The sequence below is a fragment of the Chiloscyllium punctatum genome, chromosome 27 (assembly GCF_047496795.1).
Source record: "Chiloscyllium punctatum isolate Juve2018m chromosome 27, sChiPun1.3, whole genome shotgun sequence".
NCBI lineage: Eukaryota > Metazoa > Chordata > Chondrichthyes > Orectolobiformes > Hemiscylliidae > Chiloscyllium > Chiloscyllium punctatum.
In genome coordinates this window covers 44,739,462-44,752,407 of record NC_092765.1, presented here as the reverse complement: position 1 = coordinate 44,752,407, position 12,946 = coordinate 44,739,462, and the positions used below count along the sequence as shown (strand labels likewise).

At 40.1% G+C, this 12,946-nt stretch overlaps 1 protein-coding gene across 8 annotated transcripts in view; it reads left to right on the top strand.

The window, feature by feature from the left end:
• thrap3a (thyroid hormone receptor associated protein 3a) overlaps nucleotides 1-12,946 on the top strand; it is a 112,475-nt gene that overhangs the window by 9,880 nt on the left and 89,649 nt on the right. For 5 of the 8 annotated variants that reach the window (XM_072548586.1, XM_072548585.1, XM_072548588.1 and 2 more), the window contains exon 2: nucleotides 2,005-2,041. The exons of 1 other annotated variant lie outside the window; for it this stretch is intronic. The gene's annotated coding sequence lies outside the window, so the exon portion shown is untranslated. Of the gene's footprint in view, nucleotides 1-2,004; nucleotides 2,046-5,547; nucleotides 5,681-12,946 lie in introns of those variants that run through there. 2 more of the 8 variants (XM_072548581.1, XM_072548584.1) reach the window with 2 other exon arrangements.

Here is a 12,946-nt window from a genome sequence, read left to right as displayed (position 1 = left end):
GTGATGATAATATGCAACTCAACTTAAAATTTTCATCCAATTAATGAGATGCATGTCTCAGGATAGCATTGAATATTATGGATCTATTCTACTTCTCTGAAGACCATCTCACCTGTTTATAGTTTGGGTAATTGGCTGCATGAGTAAGGAAGTACTTGAATAATGTGGCTCCTTTCGTACCGAGTTCCAAAGTGAATTTGAAACAAAATTTTGTTGTCACGATTCTTATTCAGGTAGATGCTGTGGCCAGTTCTCCACACAGCTAAATCTCTCAAAGTTAAGTGACCGACCTAATCTGTATCTTAGTGTCTTTCACATCCACTTCTCTGAATTGATCACTATATCCTCATTTAACACCTATCAGCATTCACCAAGTACAACCCATCTAGGTTTGACATTTGCCTCACTATTCAAGGAGAAAGGTAAAAACAATGACTGCAGATGCTGGAAACCAGATTCTGGAGTAGAGTGGTGCTGGAAAAGCACAGCAGTTCAGGCAGCATCCGAGGAGCAATAAAATCGACGTTTCAGGCAAAAGCCCTTCACCAGGAATACAAGCCCTGAATTCCTGATCAAGGGCTTTTGCCCGAAACGTTGATTTTACTGCTCCTCGGATGCTGCCTGAACTGTGCTTTTCCAGCACCACTCTACTCCAGAATCCTATTCAAGGAGAAAGAACTGTCTTATAGTAGTACTTTTTGTGACTTTGAAGCATCTAAAATGCTTAACAGACAATATACTTCATGTAGTCACCATTAAAGGTTTGTGATTTATTTGTTAATATCATTTATTTTTGAGTTTGAATGTTTCAGTTTGAATTGTGGAATTTGTATCGATGTTAGAGTTTAATGATTAACATGCAAGTATTTCTGTAGACATAGTGATTTCATTTACATGGTGGGAGAGAGAATCTTTTGAGAGAGAATGGTTTTGTGTTTATATTGGAAGAGGTTTAGGAGTGAACAAAGTAAACAGTTGTGCATTAGGCTCCAGAATGAGGATCAGGAATTGGTCTTTTTCTTTTGATTAGGGAAATACCTGGATTTTTGTTTTAGTTTTAGTTTGGGCAGTTCGACAGAGTGCTTGGCTAAAGGTAGCTGTGTTAGAGGTAGTTGCTCCTGAGAAAGGAAGTGTAGTCAGAATTGTTAAGAAATGGATCATCTCAGTGTAAGCCATTTAGTAAAAGCTCCAGAACAAAAGTGTTTGATTAAAATGTTGAAGGTGTTGGTTGAAGCTGGCTAAGTTTAAGCTCAGTCCCGAAGGCTCTAGGAACAGGCTGTCTGATTCTCAAGACTAGGAGTTGAAGCCACAGTTAATTTAAGACACATAGAAGTATTAGAGAAGAGAATCTCTTTAGTGTGAATACTGTAAAGAGGTGCTTTTTGGATGAGTGGGATTATACTTTTTATCATATGTTTCAAAATCTTTGTGCATGTTATATACACCTAGTTTGCTTTGTTTTGTTTTGTTATTGAGCCCATATCTGGAGCTTCACCTGCTTCTGTCTTAGTGAGAGTCCAACTCATTAAAACAGGACAAAAAACAAAATATGATCTATTCAGCCTGATTTCAGTCTGGGATCTGACTCATCCAGTAATGACATTAACTGGGATCATAACCAATATAACAAGTGCAGCAGGCAGTTAGCACACAGGTGTTTTCATTATGAGCATTTGTACAATGATTTTTAAAAAATCCATTAGTTCAGAGATGGATATTGTTCAGGACTCTTTGAACTTTTACATAGACTGGGACATAGAGATTGGGCCTTCGTTTTACATCCTGTACTAATGACAATGCTTTCAGCAATGCAATACCTCTTTAATAATACACTGTAGTATCAGTTTTGATGTTGATGTCACAACTGACAGTGCCAAGTGGGCCAAGCTAATACAATTCAATGGAACTGTCCCTCTTCCTCCCCTTCACTGCAGTGTCTGTGTTTTTAATTTGCATGCCATGTTGCTACCATCATACTAACCATGAGTTTGTGTTCTTTGGCAGGTTGCTGTGGCATCCTGAGATTGAGCCCTGTTAAGCGGTAGGTAAGCAGCAGCCAATCATTAATGTTAGGATTGTTGATTCATACCAGCGACTGGAGGATTTTAAATCCGAATATTGGTGACTTGTTCCACCACAAGAATCTCTGGTTTCTACAAGGAATATTGCATGCATGTCCCCACCATAAACTTGTTTGGATCACCTCTGTAGTATGTTGGAATTCATTTCTGAAAGATCTGACATTGACATTATTAACTTCATTTCTCGTCTCAGACTGTGGCCTTTTTAATGTCCCAATAATTAGAAATGTACTTTGAGGAATACTGATGCTTGCAATTGTGATTGAATCTTTTTGTGTTGCTGTTTATAATAGACATAGAAGCGAGTTGTATTTAGCTAATTTGCACAATGTAATTTCATTGTAGACTGGGTCGTTGATTGCTATAATTTTAGGGTCTGTTATTATTCATTTAATGGTAAAGAATGGAAGATTAGGCCAGGATTGTGGTTTATAAAACCTGCATGTACTTTGCTAGAGTTTGGAGTTCTAAAATAGTTCTTGCTCTTGTGTTTGTTCAGAGTGATGTGCACATTAGCTTTAAAATAGAATAGAGCCATAAAGTTGTATAATGTGGAAACAGACCCTTCAGTCCAACCCGCCTGTGCTGACCAGATATCTTAAATGAATAGAGTCCTATTTGCCAGCATTTCATCCATATCCCTCTAAACCCTGCCTATTAATACAACCCTCCAGATGCCTTTTAAATGTTGTAATTGAACTATGGTTTTTCCTTCCCAGGTTTGGGTGTAAAACGTTGTGAGGGCAGATACAGTACAAGTTAGATCTACGACAAATCAAGATCTCTGCTATCAAGATATCTTTACTTTTACAACAATTATAGCAGGCAGCAGCAGGAGGAGTAACTGGGATATTTTCAGGCTATGAGCGGGATACTGCAAGGCTCACTGATTAGATATTAGCAATTGATAATCTATACTCAGTCCTTTTTTTTAAGCTTGATGACAATACTAAGGTAGATATAAACTGGGTTAGAATTCAACAGACCTACCTATTAGATAAGTCTGGAAGAGGTTGGAAAGAGCTGTAGACAGGTGTGTGCGCAGAAGAACGTGGCACGTGGAATGCATCATGAAGTGTGGAGGTATTCATTTTAATTATATAACTAAAGCAGTGTGTCTTTTGAATGTTGAGAGTTTGGGGAAAGTTTGCATTCAGAAGTAACTGAATGTTGTAACAGACAAAGGGAGATTGGGCCTAATTTTAAATTATGATTGATTTACCTCTCTTAGGTCTGAGACAGTGAAGTATTGTTTGATTTACTCTTTTCCCTTTTTATCTCCTATCAGCTACCAAGGTAAGCAAGAGTGTGTTCACCAAAACTTGGGTTTTGAATTCCAAATTTTAGACAAAAACTACCCACAACAAAATCCTTGAAGGTGAAATCAAAAATAGGGGGTTAATTTTTAAAAATGCAAAATTGGCGGAATTGCCATGCAGCTTCATTTGCACATACAAGCAGTCAAGAAATTAAGGAATGCAGAATCAAAGTTATAAGTTACAGATTTTGGTAAATGCAGAGGCATTGAAAATCAGTTCATGTGAGTTACAAGTTTCCAGAGGTCAGTGCCCAGTAATGGTTTCTTCAGTGAGCTGTTCTTAGCGGTGAAGTGTAGGCTTTCCAGCTAACCGTTTAGAGTTAGACATAGATGGTTTGACGTGGACAGCTAGCTCAGCCTTAAGTCCTTCTGTCCCTGGACAGATTAATAGAAATTGATTAGAATCTCAGAATTGTATATTTGTAATTGAACAAGCTCTCATTTCACTCATGAGATTTCATGTACTGAGGGCCCATCTTGTTGTGTTAATTGGAATTGCATTAAGCTAACAGCTCCTTCAGCTTATCCATTTTGACTGAAGAAGCAACTAAAATAACCCATTTTAACAGAATGGATCTTGGGGTTTTCTCTTGACTGGAACTAGCTGGAAGCAGATGGCTCAACTCCAAGCACTTTGTGTTAGCTTTAGCTGAAATATCTATACAATGCAGGGGTTTCTGGAAATAGGATTGTGATTTGCCTTAAACATTTTTGAGTGCAGCAAGGTTGGTCATTTTAACAGGAAAGAATGCAGTTTTTCTGTGGCATTTCTGATAGACGTTCTGACCATGACAGTTGCTTGTATATGAACCTCAAAGTGGATATGTATTAAATTAAGAAATGAGGAAGACAAGTAGCGTACTGCCTGTTGTTATGAATGGATTGGAATTTTTTAAGAGTGAGTTTATACAAGGACTTTGTCACACTTTGAGTACTGTGTGCAATACCACAGGTTCCTTATCTGAGGGAGGACATAGCCTGGATGTGATGTGCTGAATGTTTATGGGGTTGAGTGGGATGAGGGGAGATTGAGCAGCCATGTCTGTTGTTCCTTGGAGTTTAGAAGAATGAGAATTGATTTAATTGAAACATTACATTCTTAAAGGACTTTACATTTAGAACTAATGGAAGGAAAAAAAACAACTTTTTTCAAAAATTGTACACACCAGAAAACAGTGGATGATCAGTGATTAGGTAAAGTAAGGAAAGGTTAATAGCTTCTCAAAAACTAAGAAGCATGGTGGTATTGCTTGGAAGTGGAATTGAACAGAAAACTTGCTGAGTGGTGGAGTAGGCTAAGAGCTAAATGTCCCACTTCAGCTTGACAGCTACCCAGTACAGACTGTGGGGTTAAATGTTGCTTGTGTTTTCTTTGGAAATGGAAATTCACTTTGACTAGAACAGCCACTGGGAAGGAAGTTTCCACTGACTGGTGACCACCTTGTCTGCACCCTTCCCCTTCCTGGGTCCAGGGTTATTGTCAGAATTGTGTTGGACTGAGAATAGTTCCACTTCTGCAGCTACCTCTGGACATGAAAAGAATGCTATTTTGTGGGAGTATTGTTCGGTAATTGTACATTTTGAAATTTGCTCGGTTTTTAAAAGAATGCGCTGTGAGCATGAGAGGTAGTCATTGTAATGCAGTTTCCGAGTAAATCATGATTAATGCAGACCGGTTAAAGAGCCAGTTAGTCTCTTGGTTTGTGGTGAGAATGCTATGAGGAACTAGGTACCCCAGTCCAATGTGATCTATTCACTGATGACCACAATGCAGGTAATGTTTTAGTAGATTAAGTGGAAACTCCCAACATTTCTAAGAAGAACTTTTCTCATAAATGTAAAACTAAAATTTTGACAAAGCATATTCACATCAATGTCTATTGTATTGGCAGTCAACATACCCTCCTAATCTTTTCAGTCACTGGAGAGCTGAAGTACCTGACCCCTTTTTTTTGTGTAGTTGTCCACATTCCTTAACTTGAAGGAAGAATTTAGAGGGAATGCCTGCAACAAATTCTGTGGTTGAATCTGGATCCCAGTCCAAAGCAAGCCACATTCTTCAGTTCTTTAAGCTCAGAATTCAAGTCTGAAACATGTTAGCAAGTGTTATGTTTTTAAGAATTTTTTTCTGCCTTTCCTCTGTTTCAGACCTTCAATCTTGCTGAAGTATAATTGCACTGCCAGCAACAATACTTCACTGGCCAGACTAGAGATATTTTCAAATCAATCTGTTTGGAGATTATTACACACCCTTGGTCATACTGGAAGCTGAGTCCAACCTGTGATGTATTATCAAAAACATTGTATTTGAGTAATTTCCTGCCTTCTGAACAGACCCGAGCATTGGGGCCATTTGGAGAGCCCAATCAGCAGAAACTCTTTAGAGCAATTGGTCTCAGGTCAGGACTTGAACTCAGTCTTCTGTTCTGTGTGACCCTGTCTCACATACAAACAGTCCCTTTCAACTCTACCCCAGATTCTTACCCAACTGGACCCAAGCTTTTGCCAAGTTAAATTTACTCACTTTGAAACCATTGAGAGTATCTGTCAAAATTGCCAGACCCTCAGAATTTGAGTTAAGACAAGAGCTGTCTGTTGATGGGGATGCTGGGCAATGTGTTACATCTGCTATCTCCTTAAGCAAAATACGAATCGAAAGTTTAACTTCAAAATGGAAGATCATTTGCTTTCTGAATTGAATGATAAATATCAGAATTTCTTGGGCTGTTACTTGATATCCCACTTTACTCAAGTAGCTGTGAGGGAGTCCTGACTATAGGGTTTGTTGGAGTAATGCAGATTATTTGTTTATTTTGATGTAATAATTTCTCTTTCTGTGTAGTGGGAGTAGAAGCACTTTTCCAAATGTTAATGAGTTGGTTTACTCACTTGCTGTTGTAGGTCTGGGGGAATTCCTACACCCTCCCTACCCGATCTTTGGAATCTCTCAACTTTCTACCCAGTTCTCCCAAATCATAAAATCAGTGGCAGCTATGCTGATGCCCACTCCAGGGTTCTATCTAAATTAATCCCAATCATTTCCCTTTTCACTTCATTTTACAGAGAGGAGTATCCAGATAAGGCAACATACATATTGATTGCGTGACCATTACAATCAGCGAGCATCAGCAGTAAAGATTAAACCATCTGCTGTTACACAATGTATGTTCTTAACCTTGTTATTGGGCTTCCCATAATGAATCACTTTTCACCTTGTTAAACTGACCTTACGTATTGAATGCTTCTAATTTTGTTAAATGGTTCTTCATAATGACTGCTTTTCCACCTTGTTAACCCATTACCCTTGCCTTCAGCACCTCATTGTTAACTGTAAGTTTTTATCTGATCTGCATCAAGCTCAGAAACTCAGAACTTAACACTTTCCTTACCTGCTTATACCCTATACATATTCTCATTCCCTCCTTTATCATCTCATGATAACCAGACTCTGACAGCCAGTATTTAAGCAAGTTATTGAAACACAACATACACTGATTATAACAAAACTTACTAGTCCATTACAGTAAATAGAGTTTGCAAAATCTGCTCGTGGAAAAAAATTCACCATAAAGTTCTTAAATCCACCGTCCTTAGTGATCACTGCAAGCCCTTCTGCTCCCGTCTGCTGTTAAATGTAACAAAGCCAACTGGCTGTTGTGATGTTAGGCTGATCAGTGAACCTTCATATCCCCTAAATGATCAAAAGACAAGGTAAAGCTCATGTGGTTTAATTCTGGATTAGTGGTGCTGGAAGAGCATAGCAGTTCAGGCAACATCCAAGGAGCTTCGAAATCAAAGCGTACCAATCTCCTCTCCACGGTTGTTAGCTTATTCACTTTTCATGCTCATGACTGGGGAGTTGATTGGATCCGTTAGATCAGGTTGTGGAGGGCAGTGGTCCGAAGGTGTGCTTACCTGTGAATGGAGAAACTCTAGAAAGTTATTAGCTACTGAATGTATCTCTGCATTTCCTCTTTCGTTCCTTCCTTACCAAGGTGGATGTCAGTATGAAGACAGTTACACATTTAAATACACTAAATTGTGTCTGCCTGTTTCAACATTCTTAGTCGTCTTGAAGTCTGTTATTCTGTTTACTATTTATGACATCATCAAATTGTTTTACAATCCGTAAACTTCTAAATTGTACTGTCAAAGCAATTCAGTCAATTATAAACAACAATCAATAGTCCTAAAATCAAACCCTCAGGGGACCCCATTCAGGTTATTCAGAAATAATTTTCCTTTAACAAATTGATACTTGGCCAATGTGAAAGCTGTCAGGAAAAGTATTTCCAAAATTTGGAACAGCAAGAAAACAACCAAATGTTTCCTGTGCTTTAGCAATTGAAGAAGCAGTTTTGGTTCAGATTTAAGTCTCAAATATTCGTGGAAAACAAATGCTGAATATTTTAAACCATGTTTCCCAAATGAAACTTTCCAAATAAAAAGTCAGAATTACAATGGCAACTTTGGTCGAGATCAACATTCTTTGAATTTGCAATATAAAGGGGGCCAATGAAATCTTAACACTGATTAACAGAACTGAAACAACTCAGCCTCAAGTTCTAATATTCTCGAAAATCTTAACAAAACATCAAACTCAAAATACACTCTTATTTTTGTGAACGCTCTGCATTAAAAACACAACAGCAGCAGCAAAGGTATTTTAATACAGTACCCTCCTCTGGCTAAAGCATGACCACTGACTTTTTTAAAACATCCATTGTGGATTTGAAGCAAATCAGGGGCTCAATGTACTCAATCAATTTGTTTTAAGGTTGCAATTTTGATAATTTTAAAAAGGACATAATATTGTACAGTTTCATTGTAAAAACAAAATCTGCCCCATTACATAGCCCACAAACCACACTAAATTGAGATCCTGTTTCAAACAAGGCAAAACAGTTACTTAAAAGGATTTTCCAAATCAGTATTTTAACAAACCAAAATTTTTAAACATCAAACTCAGCATGGCACAATTTAGATTGAAACTTTCCTTTTTCATCCCAAGTACTAGTACAACCATAATTTCACCATTGCTCATTTGTATTTTTTTTTGCATCCTCTCACTGAAATTACACTTTTAAAAAGAGAAAGCCCTTGCAGCAGACCACATGGCTCTGCAATCAAAGCCACGCTCTCCCCCCAGAACAAAACTCGCAGAGCCTCAAATTTTGCCACAAGGGAATCTTAACCCCTTTCTCACTTTATTCCTCACAAGGGGCTCAAGCCGTTAAACACAGGGGGCTTGAGTCTTAAATTAACCCACCCAGAGAACTCGAAACTCAAATTAGCCCACCCAGGGGTCCCGAACCCCAGTACTATGCAGAAGATTCAAATCTCTGCCTGTCAGTGTGCTTACAAAATTGTGTCTCTCGACTGAACTGGTTACCGTTCAAGGAATCTGTAGAATAGAGAGCGATTTGAGTGAAGGGACTATCTCTGGCATACAGGAATATCGAGAGGGACAAAGGTTTAAAATTTTACTTGTGGGCCTGTCTGTCTCGAGATACCGATGTTCCAGGTGGCCGCTGACACCGTCCAATTGTAACCAGTCATTTGGATCCTGCTGACTACGCCAATATAGTCATCCTGCTTCCCCCCTCAGTCGAAGCAAAACACTCAGAGAGACAGTATAGTTTTATCTCCTTCATCTTTATTCCGGGCCCTGGAGGGAGAGAGAATGATCACCCATGTGCACGTGGATTCCCGATCTTCTCTTGAACAACAGTTTCTTAATGAACTATATAGTCATTTTACAGGGAGGAGCATCCAGATAAGCAACATACGTATTGGGTGAACATTACAGTCAACGAGCATCAACAAGAAAGATTAAGCCATTTGCTGTTAAACAATAAATGTTTTCCCCTTAACTGGCATCACATAATGAATATTTTTCGCCTTGTTAAACTGACCTTACATACTGAATGCTTCTAACATAGTTAACTGGCTCTTCATAATGAATGTCTTCCCACTTTGTTAACCCATTTCCAATACCTCCAGTGCCCCGTTGTTAACTAGCAAATCTAAATAAAATGAGAAGTGTGCCAATCCTTTGCTATTGGGCCAAGTTTGTGATTTTCTACAGTGAAAGTGCACATTAATCAAACTTGTTCCACCAGCGTACAATTATGTCTTAACTCTACTTACCTGTCTTTGGTCCTTATCCATTAATGTTCTCACCTAGTAAAAGTCATCAATCTCAGCTTTGAATTTCTCAATTACCTCCAGTTTCAGTTGCTTTTTTTTTAGATGAGCAGGGATTCCAGATTTTCACCAACCTTTGTGTGAGGAAATACTTCCTGACATACCTTTGATGGCCGTGATCTAATTTTAAGATTGTTTCCTGGATTCCCTCACTACAGGAAATAGTTTCTTCGCTACCAGACCAACTCCTTTCATCGTCTTCAGCATCTCCAGTACATTTAACCATTAATCTTCTCTACCTAAAAGACTAATTCATGCAACTTTTTCTAACCCTTTTCGTCCCAGTATCATTTTGGTGCATCTGGGTTGCACCCCCACCATGGCCTGTATATCTTCCTTGTGATGCCTGAAGATTTACAAACTTATCAAAATTAGTTCACGTAGAGCTTTGTACGGTGTTTCAACTGGCAGGAGAAGTGTGATGGAAATTGAGTCCCACTGCTTCACAAGCCATATCAAAGTTTAAATTCTTTTTCAATCACCAAAAAATAGTAACTGGAACAAAGCATACTTGTACCGGGCTTTTCAATAAACGCAAAATAGCATGTTCACTACAGGCAAATGTGTTTCGAGCAAGTGACGAACTAATTATCAACTAAGCCCCATGTGAATTAACCCCCAATATCCTCCTTCATCCCAAACACACACACATTATACACAGAAGGACCAAGATAATACATGACTCTGCAGGGTCATTGTGGATGGGGAATAAAAATATACAAAGAAAGATAAACGTCTCTAGGTGGGGGGGGGGGGGATTTAGGCAGCAAAATTGGCTTAACCCTTTGGAGTTTTTTTAAAAGATTCTTTTCAATGGAATTTGATTGCTGACAGTTGCAGAATAATAGAAACGTTTCAGACGAGATTTCAGATGAGATGGAAGTAGGAGTGCTGATATTTGTAATCTTCAGGTTTCTTCAAACCACTTCACAGAGAGATGGAGCATGCTGTGTTCAGCTCTAAGCTCTGACTCTTACTGACTGAGATGGTATTGCTTGTCTTTGTAAACTTCTCAAGCAACTGCCCAGTTCGTGCAGAGAAAACATCCATCACTTCAGCCCAGAGGCTGTTGCTAGGTCACAGCTTGGTCCGTGAGGGCATTCCAGGCATATTTGGTCAACAATTAATGCAATAAGACCCCACTCCTATCTCATTTTCAATGCTTTTCTGGACGCAGTTTTCCATGGGTGCTTATCTTTTGTAAACCATGAATAAACTACTTTCTCTTGAACCTTTTGACTTTCCAGTTCTAAGCAATCACTTGCTAAATCCTTTGCAAACCTAGTAATGTCCAAATATGCCCATATTCCAGTTCTCATAAAACATAAATGCATTCCCTGCAGCAGCTCCATAACACAACTACTTTATGCAGAGGAACCTTGATTATCCAAACGAGATGGGTGGGCACTGTTTCGTTTGGATAATTGATTAATCGGTTAATTGATTCAATGCCTTTCCTCTGAGGCTCGGAGTATTCTATTAAGTCTGGTCACTGTTCAGGAGACTGCAGCACAGCATACCGTGTGTGAGACCCCCCCCCCAAAAAGCCCTGTCCAACACCTCCCCCCACCCACTCCTAAACCATGCCTAACATGGTCCCCCCTCCACCCCCAAACCAATACCTCCCCCCGCCTGGCCCAAACCCTGTCCAATACTGCCCTCCTATCCACCCCCAAACCCCATCCAACACCTCCCCCCTGCCCACTCCCAAACCCCGACCAACACTGCCCCCCTATCCACCCCCAAACCCCGTCCAACACCTCCCCTAGCCCAACCCCAAACCCTGACCAACACTGCCCCCCATCTCCCCCAACCCAGTCCAAAACTGCCCCCCCCAACCCCATCCAACACTGCCTCCCACCCACCCCCAAATCCTGTCTAACACTGGCCCCATCCACATCCCAAACACTGCCCAGTACCATGCCCTTGCCCACCTCCCAAACCTCGTCCAACACTGCCTCCCGTCCACCCCCAAACCCTGCCTAACACTGCCCCCCAAACCCTGTCCAACACCTCCCCTCCCTGTCCCGAAATACTGCCCCCATTTTAAACCCGAAATACTTCCCAATACCGCGTCCCCTCCCACCTCCCAAACCTCGTCCGCCCCCTGCCCCTCTCTACAGGGCAGCTGGACTGGACACCCAACAAGACTGCTGATGCTGCCTTTGGCAAGGGGGGGAGGGGGGAAAGAGTCTCCAAATAGCGTACACAGCCCCACACACAACTTTTCACTGCAACATTTTGGCAGGTTCCACCTTTACCCTTTGCAAGACAGTGTTGGAGAGATTATCTGGGGAAGGGAGTTGTTTTGGGTACATGTCTATGTAGGACCCCAGGGAAAGTGTGGGGAGAGAGAAAGGTGGGTGGGGGTGCGGGTCAGTAATTTAGAGATCGTGCCTGCGCTCCCATCAGTCCAGGACTGTTCTCCGCAGCACTTCTAATCACTCGAAACAAAAGACACCATCAGTGTTGGACACAAGTCTTGGTGAAAATGTTTCTGTCAGGACCTCGAGATATCCTTTGGATTTTTTTTTCACATAATTGGTATTCGGATAATCGAGGTTCCTCTGTGTTTTCGGCCTCTTGCAATAAAACTAACCTTCCTAACCTTCTAAACGAATTTTTCACCTGTCTACCAGCTTTTAGTGACTTCTGCTTTTCTGCGGTTGACATCATCATTTAGATAATGCTCTGTTTTTTTTTCTTGCATCCAACTTTGATGACCCTCTGTTCTTCCATATTAAATTCCATCTGCCACACTTATGCCCATTCACTCAACTTATCCATGTTTCACATCTACTTTTTGTTCCTTCCTGTTTTAACTCCATTGTCAACCTTAAATATGCCTCCCTTCCTTCATCTTAAGTCATTTACAAATATGGTGATAAACTCAGGCCCCTGTAACCACAAAAGCACCCTCTCCAACAGAGCTCATTGAGGTATTTAAGGCATACTAATATCATTAGAAATAGGAGTAGGAGTTGAACCTTTTCCACTATTCAAGAAAATCATGACTGATTTGATTGTGGCCTCAACTCTTTACATCTACTTCTCTCAAAATTCTGTTGTTGATCAAAACCTTGATTAATTCAGTCTTGAATATATTTAATGACCCGACTTCATCTTCTCAGTGGGACAGAGAGTTCCCAACACTAATGATCCCTGGAAAAGAAAAAAAAAATCCCTTTTATCCCCCTTAAATTGGAAACCCCTTACCTTAGAATTGTGCCCCCTAGGTTGGGTCATTACCTTAATAAATCTGCATTTCTTTCATTGTGCTTAACATACCCAGCATGTCTGACTATGACGAGGCTAACAGGTCATCATTCAATAATTATGT